This window comes from Rissa tridactyla, chromosome 4 (genome assembly GCF_028500815.1).
Source record: "Rissa tridactyla isolate bRisTri1 chromosome 4, bRisTri1.patW.cur.20221130, whole genome shotgun sequence".
NCBI classification, from domain to species: domain Eukaryota; kingdom Metazoa; phylum Chordata; class Aves; order Charadriiformes; family Laridae; genus Rissa; species Rissa tridactyla.
In genome coordinates, this window is record NC_071469.1 from 40,383,832 (window position 1) to 40,405,109 (window position 21,278).

Consider the following 21,278-nt stretch of genomic DNA (forward strand, 5'->3'; position numbering starts at 1 on the left):
ATATGATCCACCAAGGATCATATCAAGTCAGAAGATGTCAGTGAGACTCAACTCTTGGAAGTATTTCTGAGTATGGGTAGCCTACTCATCACTCCGGTGTAAGAGAGAAACTGTGGCAAGAACTTGAGTAAGACTGGTGGGGCCGTTTCCTTCTGATGCTCCTGTCACAGCAGCTATCGTACCAGAAGTATACATGTCAGAGGTTGGAACTGGCTGACTTAAGAGGAGTGGTTTTTCTTCTGCCGTATAATTTGTGAAGGCTTTTGATGGAGAAGATTAAACCCTGTGTAAGTGCCTTTAAAGTTCAGGTATAAAAGATAGCATCCTAATTCATCCTACATAAGAAGAAAATAAAGCTCGAAGGTTTAAAGGTTTCCATTATGTTAATGCTTTGAGGCATTTGTGATACCTGGTGTGGTGGTGCTGTCCTTGTTTCTCACTGTGAACTCTTTGGTCAGGAGTTCTGGAATTTTGTGCAGGAACTTCTGCTCTGGGCACAGCTCTGTCTTTATGAATTGGTTGATGAGATATTTACCTTTTAAATAAAATCTTTGAAGATCTGTGTAATAAACAGATTGAAAGCTTGTATATTTTTAAAGCACCTATTAATTAGGTTTATCAATTTATTCAATGGAAATCCAACTATATTTTCATTTATCATTATCTTTAACGCACATTGCTTGTGGGTTGGTTCTGGAGTATTTTAAAGATTTGTTAAATTTTATTTTACAAAATAAACTCTAGTTACTGCTATTAGCTAAGAATTCTAGGATGGCCTTGGCTAGAGATTTGGGTTCTTGCAAACACAGATCACTAGGCAGGGCTGTGTATGAGTAACATGTAAAATCCAGCAGCAGCTTGTGTTATGCACCTGCGAGTGTTGGTGTGTACTAGAGATAAGTCTACTGTTGCATACACTGCATTAACCTCTGCTACTTCAGGTTACAGAATATCTGAGGTTCTAATTATAAATAACTGTGTTGGAATTATTCCAGTTGTTTTTACTTACCCAGAAAATCATAAATATAAATTTGGGACTAAAAGAACATTAGTAAGGATGGAAAGTGATTTCAATCACTAATAAATTGGACACATTAAACAATAGGTAACGTTTATTTCATGCCAGAATTAGTGCAGGTAAATATTGAGTTGGGCATGGAGTAGGGGGACCCAGTCTGAGACGCTGAAAAAGATTTGGAGTTGATGATAGGAGTGGAACTTGAAGGCAATCCTTTTGGCTGTAGCTGAAAGTCATGTGAAAAACTTTGAGTTAGTTGAGCAAGGGAATCAGAAAGAAGGAGGTTGTGAATTATCTAGTTGGCTGTAACTGTTACTGGAGCAGTACATCTGGTGTTAACAGGCCAGGGAGGATGGTGAAAAATCAGCTTCCAGAGAATAGCCCAGAAAATGACTGGGAGAAGGGGAGAGCGGTCTCAGTAATTAAGATGTAAGGTGCTTACTTGGTTTAGCTTAGCTAAGGAAATGTTAAGGGTCTCTTCATTAGTCAGTATGTACCTACTTGAGGAAGAGGTATTTGATAAAAGCAACCTCCTTTTCAGCTGACAAAGGTATACCACAGTTCTGTGGTTGGAAGCTGAATTAAGCAAGTTCAGACTTCAAATAAAGGGGTGTGTTCTTACTGGACTAATTAATCATTGGAATGCCTTACTAAACATAAATAGCTTCTTGTCACTGAGTATTTTTAAATGGGCTCTTTTTCCCATTTCCTAAAAAGGAAATGGGTTCAAATAAGATTAAATTTGGGAAAACCCTGTGCTACCATGTTATGCCGGAGTTCAAATGAGTTTAATGCAGTTCTTTCTGTTGGCATTATAAACTCTCTAGCTGTTTATAATTGTGTGCTCATGATGTCAGGATATCAAGTTTGAAGAGCGAAAGTGACTAGCATTCATAGCTTTTGCCAAACTGAAAGGGAGCTGTTTCAAACCCAAGTAGCTCTACATCATATGAAGTACTCAAAAAAAAAAAAAAAAAAAAAAAAAAAAAAAAAGCTGACCTTATCTGCCTGAAAACTGATGCTCATTGTTTAGTAACCTCTCTGTGCCTCTGTTTTCAGTTTGTAAAATGGGAATAACAGAGCTGTTAGTTGTGAGGATGCTGTGAGGATAGGTTCATTACTGTTCAGAAAGCACTCGTATTGTGTCCGTGAACAATGTACAGATGCTCATTGGAAAGTAGTGCTTGCCATCCTCACTGTAAAATTTAAATGATGTGTAGTAAATTAAACCTTAATCCATCTTTTGAGATGAGAAAAAAAATATTAAACACGTTCATTGGATGGCACCATCTTGGTCACTGAATGAAGCAAGTGAAAATCTGTGATTGTAAATTTTTGCTTGACTTAAGCGTTTTTGAATTTTTTGTTTGTAAAATACAAAGAAATACAAAGCTTTTTTTTTTTCTTATGTATGGATTAGTAAAACATAAGTTGTTTCTTGAAAAGTGAAATATGATGCCCAATTTCCTTTTTTGGTCCCTTCTGCCTAAGTTAGCAGTAAACCCGGTTCCATCCCAGGCTCTTTAAATGCTTCCAGGGCAAGGGGCAGCACAGGGTTTGGATTGCTTGTGGTCTAATGACGGGCCACCTGGTAGCCCTGCTGATGACTGAACAGTCACTGAAGCATTTCCTCTGTGGGGCACTATGTAGTAGTGTCCCTTTTTCCCCTTCCCTGCACATAGCTGCGATCAAAACCTACTTTTTTTTCTCCCAGGTTTGTTTGAAAATAGGCAGTCAGATCAAAAGTGACTGCTAGAAACTGAGAAGGATAGTTTGACTATAAATCAAACAAAAAGCCCTTTGTTTTTGAAATCTAGTGAATATGTAAAGCTGTATGAAAAGTTTACATTACATATATCTGTTTTAGAGCATGCTGTACTTGAGAACATTTGGATCTAAATGTTTTCTGTTACAATGCGTGTTGATGCTCTCTACCAGATTACATATTTAAGCAGCAGTAATCAGTTCTAGATGTTTCCTGTCTAGTTCCTGACTTCCTTAGCCTTCTTAGAAAGAATAGAAAACAAATTACTTTGGATTTTCTTTCTTCTTCCATATTAATAAGCAAACTATTATTAGTAAGTGTTATTCAGTAAAAGTAGTTTAGTGTTCGTGCTGGTTGAGAGAAATGATGTCTCCGTTTCAGTGAAGAGCTAAAACTAAAACCCAATATGACTAGAATTGTTCTTGGGATTTAACTGTTTAGCTTATAAAAATTGTTATTTATTTATAGAACCTGGTCTGCAAGTTGCTAGTACTTGAGAAAATGTGTGAAGCTGGCTAGACATCTCTGTGGAAAAGCATTCTGAAAGTGGCGGTTGCAAAGCCAAACTGCTTTAAGCATTCTTTTAAATGTCAAATTGAGACTGAAGATGAGACTTGCTTTGTAAATCCCTAAGGTTAATCGAATTACACCACTGCCTGTCCATTATACTTTTGTCTGGGTTGTGTTCTTAGATCTGTGAAGTGAATCTTTATTTCTGGTAAGAACGTTGGTTATCATTACTACCAGCAAATGTATAATAGTATCTTTCATTCTTTTTTTTTTTTAAATTGTTCTTCTGAGAATATGAAGTAGCTTAGGAGGAGAGACTTTAATCTCTTCAATCTCTCTTGTGATTTATAGTGTAAATGAAAGACAAACCTTACGTAATATTCTCTAATGCTTTTATTTTCTATGCTAAGTAAGTTAACAGTAGTCAAGAAGCCCATAATTTCCACAGGTAATATTTTTTCCCCTTTAGATGCCACATGCTCCATTAAAAACCTTAAAAATCACTTTATCAGCATTGATAATATGAGAGCAATTAAGCTGTCATAGTCAATTTTCTTTTCACGCTCAGTTCTCACATTTTTTGTTTCAGTGCTTCACACTCACTTATGCGTTCTGCTCTGTAAACTTTATACCCAAGATTTTCATTTGCTTTGGAAAGCCAAATGTTTAGCTAAATATGTATTTGTTTTTATGTTGTGTAAGTTTTTTCTTCTCAAAGTCAACTTAAATGTGCAAATTACTTGACATCTGCAGTGCCTTTTCTGCTGTCTTTGGTTAAGTGTGTTTAATCGTATCATCTCAGCTTCCTGCAGTAAAGTGTCTCAAGATTGAAGTGCTTCTGTTGGCAAAGAGAATATTCAAACTGTTAATTTTCTCTTTCTTTATAAGCAAGTATTTCCATTTGGCCTTATCCTTGGTTCTGTTTTATTCTGTTTCCATGCAGATGGTTACTTGTCAGCTCCTCTGCACCTTTGCTGTTGCTGTCTGATATTTGAAAATATTAGTTTATGGAAAGCTAAACAAATTCCAAAATGGAAGACTTCTGAAGAAAAGTTGATTAAATGCCAGTTCCCTTTGAATTGGTAATAAGTATGTAGAAAGGTTGGAAAAAATGGATAGTTGATTTGTTGTTACAGTATGTAACACCACTGTATGCTTACTTTTCTAAAACTATGTAGATACTTCAGACTTACAGGTGAGTTTGTCTATATCTGGACTGTAAGCTGCTGAAATGCAAACTTTGTTTTTATACTTTGCTAATAAAAAATATTTTAAATACCAGTGTTACAGAAACAGTAGTTGAATTATCTTTGCAAGTTGTTTAAACCTAGAATAAGAAAAAATTTTCTCTGCTTCCAAAATGTGGAGAACTAGTTCCATTTTGAAACTTTCTAAAAAGAGAAATGTCTTTATATGTTGCACCACATCAAAACATGTGTTTTTTTAATGAGGAGCTAACCTTATCAGAAGAAAACATTTTGGAATTGAGTTACCAGAATTTTACTAGCTATATTTAGGCCAGATGTGGTTCAAACAGTTTCTAGTGGTGAGAATTCAATGGAAAGTATGGGTCCTTTTCTGTTGAGCTGCTGATGTTTATGTAAAGTGTCTTGTTGCTCAAATTTCAAGCATATTTTGTGTTTGTGTATGTATGTGAAATTGAATACCCTTCCAACTGCTAATAGAAGGATCTGTGTATTTCTGCATAATCACACTGAACTCCTGGCTATGTGCTTGCTGCAAAAGGTTGAGGCTTACCTAATAATTTAATTGTCCCTGCAGTGTGGGGCTGCTGCTTGCTTTGTTTCTCTTCCGTTTGAGTAGCTTTGGTGCTTCTTTTTCAAGAAGTCTGTATATTTCTCTAGGGAGGAGCATGAAATTTAAGATAAATCTGTGACTGTTTGCTTAGAAGACACAGAATAGTGCTTCTGAACTTGCAGAATTTTATTAAGATAATTCACCAACTTCTTGGAGAAACTTAGTTGTCCTTCTGTGAACGCAATAGGATGAAAAGATACTAGTGTCTTATGCTAATTGTATTGTGAACGTTATCCATAGAAGCATAAATACTTGGAATAATGTAGATATTGCAGAATTTGCCAACTTCTGTTATTCTATATGAATTAAAGAAACACTGAATAGCCCTAACTTTCTTTTGAGCCATGGAAAACTGTAGTTAATTTGTTTCCTAAATCAGGAAAATTGCTTCCAAAATTAACTTTCTTCTAGTAAAGAACAATTCTTGTTCCCTTCAAGATGTTTCACTCCCCCTGTGCCAAAATTGGTGTTCATGTCCTCATTAAATGGTGAACTGAGCAGCATTAGAAAATTATGTTTGTGCTAGATGTATCAGAACTTTTTGGTTTTAAACATGCTCCCTTTTGGTGCAAAGAGGAATACCTAACTTTAAGTGTGCTTCATCAGTTTAAGAAACAAGTAGTTTGTGAAACAAACAAAACATTTTATGTTAAGATTTCCTGCCATGTTATACTTAGCGGTATTTTTGTGCCCAGAAGAGAGTCTATAGCTTTGGGTTATTTTAATTAAATATTCTAGTGTTAGCCTTTGTTTTCTTACAAAAACCTGCTTAAAAAACAAGTGTCAGAATTTCACATATATGTGAACACTGCTGTTTGTAAAGTGTTGTTTGGAATGAATTTTAACTTGTGTTATTGTTTAATTAGGAAAACAAAACGGTTAAAAGGGGACTTACAGACCAGAGTTCATTCTGTGCCCTAGCTAAAACTTCATAAACCCAGTTTTTGTTGGCAGATTGTTTAGGTTTCAATTATCCCTCTGCTCTACAGTACTGAGCAAAAAATAGTTTTAATAAAAGGGAGTTAATCCAACTGCTAAGTGTCATTAGTTAGTGGCAAAGTTAGATGGTTTTGTCTTCTCGTGTGGCTGTTAAAAATTATTCTCGAAAGGCACAACTTTGTTTTAGTTTAAAATGACTGGTTAAAATGAAATTATAACTATCTTCAGTACAGCTGCCATCTGTGTACTTTTTTATATGTGTCTGGAGAATATACATTTCTGCATTTTATGGTCCAACACAGTGTTCCTTTTGGACTGTCTATGCTCATAAAATGTTTAATACTGCTGAGGAAAAGAAATGAGAAATAGTAGAGCAGTTTCCTGTTTTCATGTGGTGGTGAAGTATAGAAAAGGAGGTAGTTTAAAGTTATGTGATACTGGAATTCAGTTTTCTTTTAAAGTATTCCCTCCATTGCTTTTTCCATTTTACAGTGCAAGTGACTTTGCCAAAAGCTATCATTCTGCACAATTGCACATATGAAATTATGTAGAAGGAAGGCACCAGCATTAACATATAGGAGAGGGAGTTGAGAGGAATGAGATTTTATTACCAGATTTGTTTTTGATCTGCTATACGATCATGGACAAGGCTTGCTATAAAGAAGGGCAGACACTTTCCCTCGTATTTGCCTTGACTTGAATTTCTGAAATACTTTATCCAAAATAAATTAGCTGTTTTCTTGTGTCTTCTAACCCTCAGTCTCATTTCACTTCTCTGGGTTCCCTTCAGATGATTTACACCATCTTGAAAGTGAGGTGCCCAAAACTGAGCCAGCATTCCAGGTGAATCTCCACCAATGTTCTGGTATGGAGAAGGATTTCTTCTCATGCCTTGCAGGACATCCTCTTGTTTTGTGCATCATAGTACAGTTTGCTTTCTTTGCAACAGCCTGATGTTAGTTAACATTCATTAAAACCCTGGATCCATGTCTGCTGACTTTGTTACTTCTCTGTCTAATGTGTTATTTTTCCTGACTTGTCAAGGTGGTTTTGAATTCTAATCTTATATTCTAGTGTACTTGCAGTCTCCTCCCTGCTTTCCTGTTTTTGCAAGGAAAATGATTATTCTTTCTATTACAGATTCTTTGTGTAAGTATTGGATAGAACCAGACCTCGAGCAGACTGTACCATTTTGTTGAGTAAGAGACCTTTAAACACTGGTAACTTCTATGTGTCGTTTTCCAATAAATTTTGCATCTACCCTGTAATAGATTCATCTAGGTTATATTTTTTCTAGTTTAAGTAACATACCTGTATAAGATGTTCTACTGCTAAAATAAAAACACAGAATTTGTTTTTGTTTTTTTCTGCCCTGTCATGTTGTTACTTTGTGTGTGCTGTAGAAAACAACTGTAATTGTGCTAGGGCTTTTTATGTCTTTTATTGGGAGTTTAGGCTTTGGCGAGATGTGCTGTTTTGACTGAAAAATTGCCTGAACCTTTAGGCCAATAATCTATTTGTGACTCTGCAGAGAAGTACTTATGTTTTGACCATTTCATTATTTTCACATGTTTTCTTGTACCTCCTTCTTGTCCTTTGATTTTATTTAAACTGTGTGTTCTCAAGGAATATTTCTGCATTTGCATAATGTGTAACTGAAAGCGATTCTAGTCTGTAGACAGGATAGCAATACAAAGAATCATTGACCAGATTACAAGTTGTTGGAAAAATCTTACCTGTGTGAGCTCAGTATACTAATAAGTTATTTGATTTCCAGATTCTCTAGAGTTTGTTTGCGTTATGGTTACTCAGCCCCAGGGCTTCTGGGAATAAAGAGGATCTATTCTGCAATTGTTACTCCTAAATAATATTGTACCAGCCCCCTGAGGTGTAAAGGTATGGGGATAAGAGGAAATTAAGATTGGGCAATGCATATGTCTGTTAAAATACAAATGTGCCCAGAGATCAAAAGTAAAATCTTATTTGCTTAGAAAGTGGTAGTAGTAGAGATGATTGTATCACTTCCCTCTTTGTGTCTACAGGACTGCTTTGTGAGAATATTGCATTTGTGTGGAACCAGGTGTGGTGCCGGGTCTGCTTTTTCATGAAGCATTATCTGGAAGCTTCACAATGCGGTCTGCTTGCTGCTGTTAACTAGAGAACCTGCCTTTTTCAGTCTGCAAAATTTCCTCTCCTTCCATGTGTGGCTGGATGGTAATAAAAGGCAACCAGACCAAACTGTTGCAGCTAGATGGTTGATGATCCCATGCTGCCTTGAAAATAGGAGTATCTAGGTTTACAGGACAGGCTTTTCAGTCTGCCCTTTTTCTTCTACTGTTGAGGCTCTTGTGCGTTAGAAGAGTTGTGGGGCTTGGTCTGGTTTCCCTCCTCTGTTTTGCTTGGAGTTGGAATCTATGAGCCATAACATAGGGTCTCCTGAGCGATTTCATTCTGATTTTTCTACAAGAAGACTCCATCTTCTTTATTGAGAACATGTATGCTTTGTATCATTGTTCACTGAAGTTGCAGCTATCTATGTTGATTTATTCACCCCAATTTTCTATTTAAAGAAGGAAGCCTGTCATTTTAAAAGCAAGCATTTTAATTCATTTGGCAGAAGTTCAGTACAATCAAACTGAGGGAGGCTCATTCCTAATATGAATTCTAATGGGAATCTACATGATTTTGGTACCCTCATCAAAACTGTCATGTTGCCTCTTGCTAAAATGCATAGCTATATCTCATTTGAGAATATAGTACCGCTGTTGTAATATTCTAGGTAAACAAAATTAGATTTAGAGGTTTTAGAGGTTTTTATTAAATGGGACTAAGCAGTCATCTGCAAAATTCTAATCAGACAGGAATGACTGAGATGCTGTTTTTTGTTGATGAGACTACATCTGAATTTCAGTAAGACAGTATCTCTCCCCTCAATACTCTGTTAACATTTTTGATACTCTGATTTGGATGAGCTGCATTGCCCATGCCGGAATACAGATCACTTTCTTTGTCTTTAGATTCCAATATTTTCCATACTTTACTTTTGTATTTATCATATCTCACGCTTTTGACCTGGGGCAGAGCGTGCTCTGCTCTTCAGTGATATCTGAGGTCTTAACTGGGTTCTTGGCACATGGTGGTATTATATTTCTCATGATGTGTTGGTTAGCAAAATCACCTCTAATACATGAACTAAACACTACTTCTTCATGCAACTGAAACCCTTAGCTCTTGTAGAGGAAAACTTTTTTTAAAGTGCTTACTGCTTAGATGCATTTTTTAACTTCATAAAGGTCCCCCCTAGGGAAAAAGGGGGCGTGTTCAGGGCTGCAGGCACTTATCGGTGCTCTGGGTATGTTACTTCTCAAGAACATTAGTTTAAGCAAACTGGCTTCAGATGTTGGCAATCTTTGAAATACAAAACTGAAGTTATTTCTCTGCAAAGCCTGTGAACAATACTAGCAAGCTACAATTGGATCATTGGAAGTTTGATGTAGGCCTATGTGTTTGTTTTTCTATCAGTCTTAAATTTGTGCATCACCAAGTGTATGTTAAGTCTTTTTTTTCTTCCAGTAGTTGTGAGAGAAGATGCAGTGAAAGGTAAGCTAGATTTGAAATACTAAGATGATTTTTTTAAAAAATTCAGACCCTTGCCTTCTGTTATCTTCTGTGATTTCCTTAAACAATGTCTTATTCTAACAAACCTCCTGTCTGCCCAGAAAGGTTTGGAATGACATCTAAGAACTGTTCCCTTACACCCTTAGCAAATTCTCTCAGTTCTCCAGAAACAGTGCAGGAGCCTGCTGCTCACCTTTTTAGCGTTATGTCCTTTTCCATATAATTTTCCAGCTAGATAGTGAAGAGCTTGTTTGGAAGAGGAATTTACTGATAAAACACTTAAAGTTTGCTTGTGCCATAAATTGTTTGTGGGGAAAATTCTTAACCCAAAAAAAATCTTCTGAATATGCATTGTCATAGGATTTCCTGGGGGGTATATACAACTAGCTGCTTAAGGCTGGCGTGTATTGGGCTTATATATCTTTCTCTGGCTGCATGGAAGAGCTCCATGTCATGGCCCTTCCTGGCGTTGTAATGGAAACAGTCCCACCTGGGCAGTGAGCACAAAGTTTCTGAGGAGGCCTGGGTACAAAGCGTATGCACAGAACTAGTACACTGTGTATTAGAACAGATATGCTCTACGCTGCTTCTGTAATGCCCCTAAAATGGAGCTACTAGAAGCAGACAGATGCTGATGAAACAATTTGTGAAGCCTGCTCCTGCATTTTGTATTTTCAAGGAGCAGATTGGCAATAGTAAAGGAGATTGTTATTGGCTAGAGATACTGTTTTGGGGTTGGCAGGGGTGCTTACTGCTCTGCCTCCTTTTTTCAGTTGGCTTAAGGGAGTCACAGAAGAGAGGAACTGGCAAAGTGGTGAAAGCTGCTGCCTGGAAATCCGCTGACCTGCAGCCCATTCTGAAGTTGTCCTTAGGAAAGAAGTCTACCAGATAAAGGTGCAAGCAGAATAAATTATCTGTGCAAATCATAAGTGGCACGTCGGTAGCAGGTTAATTGAGCCTGCATTACAGAAGGTACGAGTAGTCCAAAATCAAGAGGTGGTCAACCAATGTCAGAGATTAAACAGCAGCAAAAGGACAATACATGCCTTTTTTCCTTCCTCCTTGCCTTATAATTCATTTCAGTATAGAGTTTGTAACTGGTTCATACTTGCTGATGAGCCTGAACAAGGATGTAAACCATCTGAAAAGTAACCCAGGGAATAAAATGTAGTGGGCAGTTGTGCAGCTGAACAGGCACTAATGTAGGCAGAAAGGAGGGGCAGGAATGTGTGGTTTCTGGCAGCAGCACAGATTTTGAATGTAAAACTGCATCTTCAGTAAAAAGGGTGAGTATGAGTAAAAATGCGAACCAGGTTATTATTCAGAACAAGCAAAGAAAAAGAGTGTTAAGTGCTTGGAATATCCTTTAAACTTTTAACAGCTCTGGGAAGGATTTTGTTACGTAGCATTATTACGGTGCTTTGTACTTTGACTGAAGGTGAGCAAACGCCTGGCTGCATACAGCCTATCCTTACTTTGCTTACGGCTTTTGTGCATCATTAGGTCAGTGTCCTGGTTTTAGTCTGCACATTCTGGTTTGAAAATGCATCATAATATGCTGTATTTGGAGTTGTAATATATCCATGCATAATGAATTATAGCTGAGGTCAGAAACTATGCTGAATAGTAGATTTTCAAACCACAGTATTTCTTCCTATGCTAAAATTCAGAACGAAATGTATAACAATCCATAAAATAGCTGGTACAGTTCATAACATGCTTGCATTCCTTCATTATTAATAGTTTCATATCCATCTGTCAGCATGCTATGGCTAAACCATTAGCCAAGTTTTTGCAGCTGCTGCTTTACAAGTCTGTAGAATGTAGTTATCTCCAGCTCCTGTTTTTTGTCTGCTGGTAAGAGGAAATTTTACAGAGAACTCACTAAATTGTCCAAGACCGTAAGTTCAGTTCTAGGTGAAAGTCTGTGATCTTGATTTAACTTACTTGGCCTGTGGTACTTTTCCTGTTATTTCTTTTGTTCGAATGACATTGGTCGCAGCAGTTGTTTCAAGTAATAGTAGTTTGTTTAATCCCATTAAAAGGTCTGCATATAGGTGTTGTAGTCCTGTATTTTTGTAGTTCTATTTTTAAGAACGTTTTGTGCAAGTTGTAGTTGCTGAGTAGATCTGAAGATAGAGCCCCTACAGAGGTCTGTTTTGAGATGGATGAGTCTAGGCATAGTATGTATGGGGTTATTTGTTTTGACTCCTTCCATTAAAACGTGGATGAAGGTGAATATTGTTTGCAGCAGACAGCTATTGATATATAAAGTAGTTTGTATGTAGGCTGCCAAACTACTTTGTGCATGGTACTGAACAGCTACTGTAGAATAACAGTTAAGACTATTGCTAAATCAAAGTAATTTCATACTAGTTACTTGGAGATGCAAAGTTTCTAGGAGTATTTGTGTTGTCCAGTGCCTCTGTGTGTGTGCATTTTTTAAATTCCAGTACTGTCAAATTTCAAAGGCCACAATTTGTAAATCATGGTACCTGCTTTCTCCTATTTTTTGGTGCCAGTTAAAATCTGTTAACATAAATATGAAAATTCTACATGATAAAATAATATTTGTGTATATTTACAAGGTTCTGTCTTTGAGAATAACATTATTTATGCTGATAGGATGTAATGAAATCTTTGCCATCTTATAAAACCCCGTGCTAGGGAATAAATTGCATTTTGCATACTTGACGGTCTCACCTACATTCAGTCCAGTCATTCCCCTCTGACTGGACCACCAATACGTCAAACCTCTCACCAGTTTAATGTGGTGGCTGTTGAAATACATACCAACAGATTACATTTCCATTCATTTCCCAAGCCTTAAACTTGTTATTTTCATGCCAAGAGCAAACTATTACCAGATATTATTATAGAGTGGTAGTAGACCAGTCTGTTACGAGGCTTGTATTTCAGTTGCCTTAATGTCTTGTTTGCTTGGTTTTTTTTCGTGATGTTGGAGTGTTCCTCAATGGTGTTAGTTTGAAAGAATATCTGTCTTCTATTTGGCTATTTTAATACTAATTTTTATTTCAAGTGCTCTCTTTGCCCTTAAACACTGCTTTTTTTAAATATTGTTTGAAGTTGGCTTTGCAGTTTCTTCTGAAGGAATAGTTGACTAGCAATAATAGTGATGTGTTTAATTTGTGCAGAAGCCTCTGCTGTTTCTTCTTGGTCACTGCAATTGAGTCCTTTGTCTGGATGCTAGAGGTGAGGTTTGCATACTGGTGAATACGTCATGAATTGTTGGCACAGTGACCTAACTGCTGCTTTTTTTTTATAGGGTCTCCCAAATACAAGGAGATACTAAACAGAGGAGATCTGTGAATAGCTGGGAAATGAGAACTTGTGTAGCAATACCACTTAGACAACTTGATTTGCTGTTACTGGAGTACAGCAAACTACTGGATATCTGTAAATTTCACCGACTTGTTAGGAATTAACGATGCAGCCTGAATGCTAGGTGCTGCTGAAAAGTGTGAACCTGGCCCTAGTACAGTTGTAGAGCCTTCTGGAGTTTTGAGCAGAAAACATAAGAATTTATAAGCAGGCTCAAAGCATATGCACGTCATGCAGACTGTGTGATCGATTCTATTGAATATAACTTCAATATTTATGTAAGTTTGGGTTTTTGTAGCTACAATGTTCCTCAGATACTGAGAATGTCCAAAGAAATGCTGGGTAGTTAAGAACAATTAGTCATGTTACCACGGTTCATCTGAAGGTTAGACAACGTTGACTTTCTTGGCGTAGCAAACTCCCTTCTTTCTACTAATTGAATACCCGACACTCAAGATCCTGTTGTTTAAGAAATCATACAAGTCATGGGTGTTTTTTAGGCAAAATATGATTTAGATTTGATCCATAAATTTTGCTGTATGGGAAAAGAAAAGCTCAAGGAAAATAAAATTTCTGTGGTAGCAGGCAAAGATGCCTGGTTCATGATGCTGCGGTATCAGTGATAAAAGTCATATAGGTTGTATTCCTGAGCTCTAAAAATAGGTACAGACTCAGTTACTGTCATATGCTTCTGTCAGAAACTATAGATAGAATCACAATGTTATGGTTTTTTATCAATGCCGAAGTTTTTCAATAATCCATGTACTGACGCAGCCTATGACCTCAGAGCATTTTAATTACTACAGCTTTTTTCTCAGCTTCAGTAAATCTGCTTCCTAGTTCAGAGTTGTAACTGATGAGGTAAGGATAAAGTGCAGAAAGATTGATAGTGAGTGGTGTGAAAGTTTTTTTATTAGCTCAATTGATACAGTCAGGAAAAGGGAGAGCTTTTCACTAGAAACCTGAAGAGGCGCTTGGGAAAACCAACGGTCTAGTAAAGGAGAGTATTTCTGCCTGTGAACTTTCCCTCATCTAGTTTAGAGTCTGTAGAGTTGCTGATGAGCAGAGACATCAAGCTTTCCTAGTTTTTCTGTCATTTAACCTGAAAATATCTTTTTTGTCTAAATTGAAGTTTTGTAATATACTGTAAGACTTGTGCCATTTGCATCCCTTTGTATGTGAGTGATCTAGTAAAGTATGCAGTACTGATATACTCGATCATTTAGAATTAATGAATTTTTTTTGGGGATCCACTCTGCTAGCGCAGGCATGTGGAAATTCTAACAGAAGAATAGACAGAGCAGAATATTTTGTTAGATAGAAATACTTGTAAGACATTTTGTAGAGCGGGCAGATTTTAGTTTGTTTTGACGGTACTGAAATGGAAGCAGAAAGCTGACACTCCTCCCTCTTCCTGCACCAAATTTTAAAGCAATCCAGTTTAAAGATACTTTAAAATCTACCATCTTGTTACACCAGTCACAATATTAAATCTAATTTCAATATCAGGAGTGAGTTTTCCTTGGAAATGGTGAAGAAAGTGGCAGCATGAATTAATTACACCTCTTCTTGCTAGTTGTCTTTTTTCGACTCATATATTCTTCATTTTATCTGTTCAAGGCTGAAGAGATGTTATCCACATTCTTTACAACAGCAGTCAGTTTACAGTGCCTGTGTAGTCACTGTTGAATTTCTTGGGTTTTAACGTTTTCTGAAACAAACGCAACCATGGTGTCTTGGTCAGTTGGGATGAAAACGTGCGTGGTTAACAAATTCAGAATATACTCATGAGACTTAGACTCGCTAATATTTTGTATTTGTGATTGAAGTGAAATTTCACTGGTAATGCTGTGGGATTATATATATAAATGTATTTATACACACATTAATGCACCTTATGTTACCTTTTTTGTTCTTACAGAAGCATTTGTGTAGCATATTGAATTGGAGTGGGGAACCAATCCAGCTGAAAAGTGGTCTTTCAGTTTTTTTTCTGAATAACTTTTCACCTGAACACAATACCCTTGCATCTTGACTTGTGCACTTGTATTCCACTATAATCCCTACATCCTTTTGTAAAGAACACCTGTGTTGCTAATCGGTCCTTGTTTTTAAACTTACTTATCCTTGTAGTAGCTTGTGCTTTCTTGAATTGTATCTTCCTCTACCCCCTTTTTTTCTTTTTCTTTTTTGTCTTTTTTTTTTTTCCTGCAAGTATTTCTCCAGTCTCTTGAGACCTTCTTGAAGACTAATTCTGTCTTGTCATAGTCAGTTCCTTCCGTTTATGGTGCTTATGCACAAGCATTTTTCTGGAATGATGCAGGGGACTTCAGTGCTGTTACTGAACATCGTGCTGTGGTTTATCTGTTCCTCTCACTAGAATGTACTAATTGGACAACAGTTGTGTTTTTCAGCTGTATGGTTAAGACTAAACTTAAATCTACTAAATTCTGCTCAGGTTTATTTTCTGTATTAATATAATGAAATATAGGGATGGCAGGTGATTTGCCAGCAAATAATATCATTCAGGGTCTCTAATTATACCGAAACTACAGGCACTGACTTTTGAGTCATCGGAACTTGAAGATAAATGAATTCTCTGTCCAGCAAGTTGTTGCAATCTATTTTTTCTTCACAATTTTAGACATTGAAATATTAGCATTTACATAACAATACTAACTATAAAAACATTTTCAAGAACTGCAAGCAAATTTTATATTCTTGTAGGTTTTTTGGTTGCTTGTTTTGTGTAGATTGCATAAATACTCTGGCAATGTTGGTGAAATATAGAGATGATACATACAGGAAACAACTATCTTTTCAAAGTGGAATCACAGGCATTTTCTGATTTACATACTTTACAAATATTCTATATTTACAGATATTCTGTATACTCAGTGCATTGTATTATTCATTTTGTATTCCATCATCCCATTGTCATTAATTTCGTGTTCTATCAGTCACTTTTCGTAATGTGTTTATGGTCTCTTGGTAGAAGGGCATATTTTCTAGTAGCTAGACATTGAAGTAAAAGTTATTTGGATTATTTTGTTAGCTGTGCTGTCTGGTATCTTCCTTGGCAGAACTTTAACATGCAAAGGAAAAAGAAGCTTTAATGAAAAGGCCTGTGGATGAAGGATTCTGTTTGTGGAAAATATATTGTTTGCTACAAATATAAGTACAATATTCTTATTCTAACTTTCAACATACTTTCCTGTAGCAGTTTTGAGTATTTTATTTCGCAGGTAGTGGCTGTGTATTTTGCACAGTGCTTGATTAATTAAATTTGCTTTTGAATGACTGCTATTGGGCTATTGTTTATGGAAAAATGATATAATTTCTATGCACAAAATCAGGTATGTTAATTTAGATCCTTGTAACAAGTGTTTAATCAGTCCTTGCTGGAGAAATAATAAATTATAGGTGGGATAGTGGAGAAGCATGTTACGAGTTAATTCCTACCCTTGTTAAGATTTTGCATAGTTGGTGTAGCTTAAGAACTTAAGTATTCACTTTAAGATTAAATATAATAAAGCCTTAATTACCCACTTTCATTAGGCAGAATGCTTTGTTAGCTGAAACACACTCTGATACTGGTTATTTAGTAGTAATTTTTTAATGATACGAACCTTTGATGCTCCCGCTGACAGAACTGGGAATTAGCTGCATTGGAATTTTTTCTGCCTCTTGGTGAAGCCTTTCCCTGAGCAACATCCACAAGGTGGTGCCTTTTCATCACCCAAAAGGGAAAGGAACTTTGCTTCACAAAGTTCATGTTGGCTTTTGGCCTGTTGCTTGGCAGAAATGGGAAGCTCAGATACTGAGGTGACAGTATCCTTTTCTCCCTGAATATAAAGTGAACATTATCGTTCTCTGTTCTTTCCGGCCTTCATGGTTGGAAACTGAGTGTGATGCTCCAAAGTTCAGAACTAGAAGAGACAAGGGGAGTGGCTTGGAAATAAAAATTGAGCCATGTTGGCAGAATCATGGAAAGACTGGGTCTGGAATACTGAAGTTGTGCAGGCCAGGGAGGCTGTATATTGCCAGAGCATCTTGTGAAATCAGACCTAGAACTGCAACAACTTTTACATGTCGGGCTCAGGCCACCTTGGTGGAAATATGCAGGAGCTTGAAAGTGGCAGAATGAGGAGTGCTTTAGGCAAGTGCTGTGCAGTCTCGGGCGTGGGTGAAGGGGAACCAGCATAGCATTGATGATTCTCTTTTAGTTACATCATAGTTTGTTAAGGGGAATTCAGTTGAAGATGAGGCAGTTGGAAAATGTTCTGAAATATTACCCTCTATTGCAGAATAAGACCCAAGAACAGTAGTATTAAAAGAAAGAGTTTTTCACATGACCTATATATAATTCCCAGCTGTGAACCCTCTGGCAATGAGCATGAAATCCAAAACACAGCTGATAGGGGAAAGGGCTGTTGTCAGCTCAGACCGAACACTTGAGTATTCATAGCATGGTGTTTTTACAAACAGACATTGGAGTACATCAGAATAATTTGGTTTTGAGATCTGTGCAGGAACCTCCTCCTAGCTGTGTGCGTTTTCAGATACCATGGCAATCAGTGCTGAAGGAGAACCAGGTGTGCACCATATTGTACTAGTTTCCCTCCAGAACAGCAAGCCTCGACACCCCACATGCCCCCGCCCCATATACCTCTCTGCCAAATTTCCTGCTATAAATTGGTCTTATGTTTGCCTTTATGTACCTTGTGACCCCTTCAGAATATTTGTGGTATTTTAAACCTTGCATTGTGTGCATGACACAGTGTTTAGTTTGGAAACGAAGTTTAATTTAATCACACATGCGGATTGTGGTGTTTATTTTGGAACCAATAAGTAGGAGGCAACCTTTTATATTTTATTAGTCTAGATGAATTCTCCCTGTTACTTGATAACCATGTATACATTACAACTAAAAAAAAAACGATATTCAAAGGAATGCTGAAATACGGATGGCACTTGAATACAGGCTCTCATCCACTCTGGGCTTGGATTCTGTTGGACACCTAAACTCTTTAGGTGTTTGTGGTTCACTGTAGCGATAGAGTGGCTATTTTGTTTTTAAAGGATTGTGTATCATTCTTCTTTATGTGCCAGTGGAGCTGGAGAGGGAGCTGTTTTGGAAAGAGCAACATTCACATTAAAGAAGCAGCTTTTTCTGTTTGTTTCTTCCATCTATTACAAAGGAAGGGAGCTGTGTTTGCAGGGGCCCTGGCCTTGTTTCATTCACTTCTCACACGCCTGCATTTACAGCAGAACAAGCAAGTGTTAGAAGCCTATTTGCTACTCCCCGCAAACTACCCCCTGCCCCTATCATCCCAGCAAAGCTGCTCCCATGGTCTGCAGTTAATAATGCATTTGATGGTAATTCTGGCCCCAAATCTTGTCTTTCTCTGAGTGCGGAGGGGCTTGGGGAGAAAAAAAGGGGTGAGTTTCCATGAACCCTCTTTAATAGAAAGTGATGGAAAAGGATGTAACAGAAAGCTGAAAGGAATCCACCAGCAAACTGTAGTGCAGCATTGCAAGGACACCTGTATTCAGTATTTTGACTGCTGAAGTGAAGCAATTTTGATGCAAAGTTCTGTATGTCATGAAATAGCAGATATTGTATTAGATAAAGCTGTGTGTTTTGTCAATAACTCCAAGCTCTATTTTTCTGTAATATTCTACTTGTGTTGTTCTTCTGTAAGAAGCTTTCCTTCAAGAGAAGTGTTGGAACTCTCCCCTAATAAAGCTGTGCACTTAAAAGACAAGATTTGATAATCCAGGGATTTTTGAGATACCATGTGTTTTCTATTCCAAACTCCTGTGTAGCAAAATGCGGTGTTATTTCCATGACAGCTATCTGGTGGCTCTTGGAAAATGCTGTTTTTCTGGTGTTTGCTGTGAGGTTTTTTTTCCATATCTGATTTCCTTGATCTTGTTAAAGAAAACCGGATATTATGATAAGAGCGTAATCAAGACGAGAGGAAAAACAGGCTAATTCTTTGTTGTGGTTGTTTTGGGTTTTTTTGTTTTGTTTTAATTTAATTGAAAATCTGAAGATCTGCTTTAGATCATTATATTAACTTGGACTCCATATCTCAAAGGTGACTGTCTAGTCTTCTGAGCATAGCGTGTGTGTTAGTCTGCATGGAGGACAATACTAGAAGGTACGGTATCAAATTTGGCAGAAAATTCATGAGTTATTTCTGTATGATGTTTCTGGCCCTATCTTCCATTTGTTGTCTGTAGAAATACTGCACTTGAGCGCAGACACAGTAGATGGCACTTGAGTCATTAATTTTATGATGTAGGAACGAAAGCCAAACTCAGTTACAGAGTTAGCTGTTTGTAGCAAGAGGCACATTTTATCCAAAGAGCAGCCTCAAAGCTTTTGCTTTCAGTTAAATAGTCCTAGAAGAAAGTAAAACATGCACAAATTCTTTTTCAGTACAAGCAGGCCCTCTCTGAGTCCTTGAGTTTGTTGAATTTTTAAAAAGACAAATGGGCAGGACATGATCAGCCTGAATCACAAACACATAGTGCCAGATTCTGTTTAAACATGTTGCCAGTGTTTGGGTTTGTAATCTGTTGTTTACAGCATATTCTCTAATACAGTTTCTTCATTTATTTTTTTCCTAGTCTTGCTTACTCCATCAGACCATTTGTGATGCAACCTCTGATAGCAGGTGAAGGATAAAAATCTGCCAACAAAGTGGATTTCTAACAATATCATTTTATCAGCAGCATGGTTTGAATACTGCGTTCCTTACTGTGGCTAAGTCTGATAACCAAGGGTATGCCAGTAGTTTTGCTAATCAAAAGGTAAACATATGATTTAGGGTATTCCGAAGTGGTTACCTTATGCTATGTTCAGTGCTGTATGCTTGGACAGTACTGGTTGGTCATTTTTTTTATTCTCAACATTTTCAATACTAGCATTAGATGGTGAACTGATGGTCCTGAAAGCTGAAGTGACAGTACAGACTTCCCCCATAATATCCTGTCACTATGATTCAGCACTAGTGCTTATTGCTGAGTTAAGAAGGTGTAGTCAGATTTAATTCATGATTCATTCTTTGGCCTTGCTGATGATGCTCTTATAAAACTTATTTTAATGAGGATGCTATCGGACTCGAACCCAGGAACTAACTTCATTTAGGATGTTCTTCCTATATTGTTTTATCACTCTGCCAGTTCCAGGATTTCACAGAATCACAGAATGGTTCCAGTTGGAAGAAACATTAAATATCATCTAGTTCCAACCCCCCTGCCCCGGGCAGGGACACCTCCCACTAGACCCAGCTGCTCAAAGCCCCATCCAGCCTGGCCTTGAACACTTCCAGGGGTGGGGCATCTACAGCTTCCCTGGGCAACCTGTGCCAGTGCCTCACCACCCTCACAGTAAAGAATTTCTTCCTAATATCTGATCTAAATCTACCCTCTTTCAGTTTAAAACTGTTACCCCGTGTCCTATCACCACACTCCCTGATCAAGAGTCCCTCCTCATCCTTCCTGTAGGCCCCCTTTAGGTGCTGGAAGGCTGATACAAGATCTCCCCAGAGCCTTCTCTTCTCCAGGCTGAACAACCCGAACTCTCAGTCTGTCTTCATAGGAGAGATGCTCTAAACCTCTTATCATCTTTGTGGCCCTCCTCTGGACTTGCTCCAAGAGGTCCATGTCCTTCTTGTGTTGAGGACTCCAGAGCTGGATGCGGTACTCCAGGTGGGGTCTCACCAGAGTAGAGGGCCAGAATCACCTCCCCTCGACCTGCTGGCCACACTTCTTTTGATGTAGCCCAGGATGCGGTTTGGCTTTCTGGGCTGCAAGTGCGCATTGCCTGCTCATGTTGAGCTTCTCGTCCATGGGCACCCCCAAGTCGTTCTCCTCAGGGCTGCTGTCAAGCTGTTCTCATCCCAGCCTGTATTTGTGCCTGGGATTGCCATGACCCAGGTGCAGGACCTTGCATTTGGCCTGGTTGAACTTCATGAGGTTCTCACGGGCCCACTTCTCAAGCCTGTCAAGGTCCCTCTGGATGTCATCCCTTCCCTCCAGTGTGTTGACTGTGCCACACAGCTTGGTGTCATCGGCAAACTTGCTGAGAGTGCACTCAATCCCACTTCCATGTCACCGACAATTTGTCCATGTAACAACTGATTTAGAGTTAATAAAAATGTTTGAAGGCCAAAAAATGATGTTTATTTACTAGATGACAGTTCTAACTGTATCTTTCATTTTGCTTAAGCACGGTTTGTAAACTAGGTAGAGATA

General features: G+C 37.8%; 1 protein-coding gene across 7 annotated transcripts in view; it reads left to right on the forward strand.

The window, feature by feature from the left end:
- Positions 1-21,278, forward strand: part of RAD51B (RAD51 paralog B) — a 419,926-nt gene that overhangs the window by 20,714 nt on the left and 377,934 nt on the right. The window lies entirely within an intron of this gene.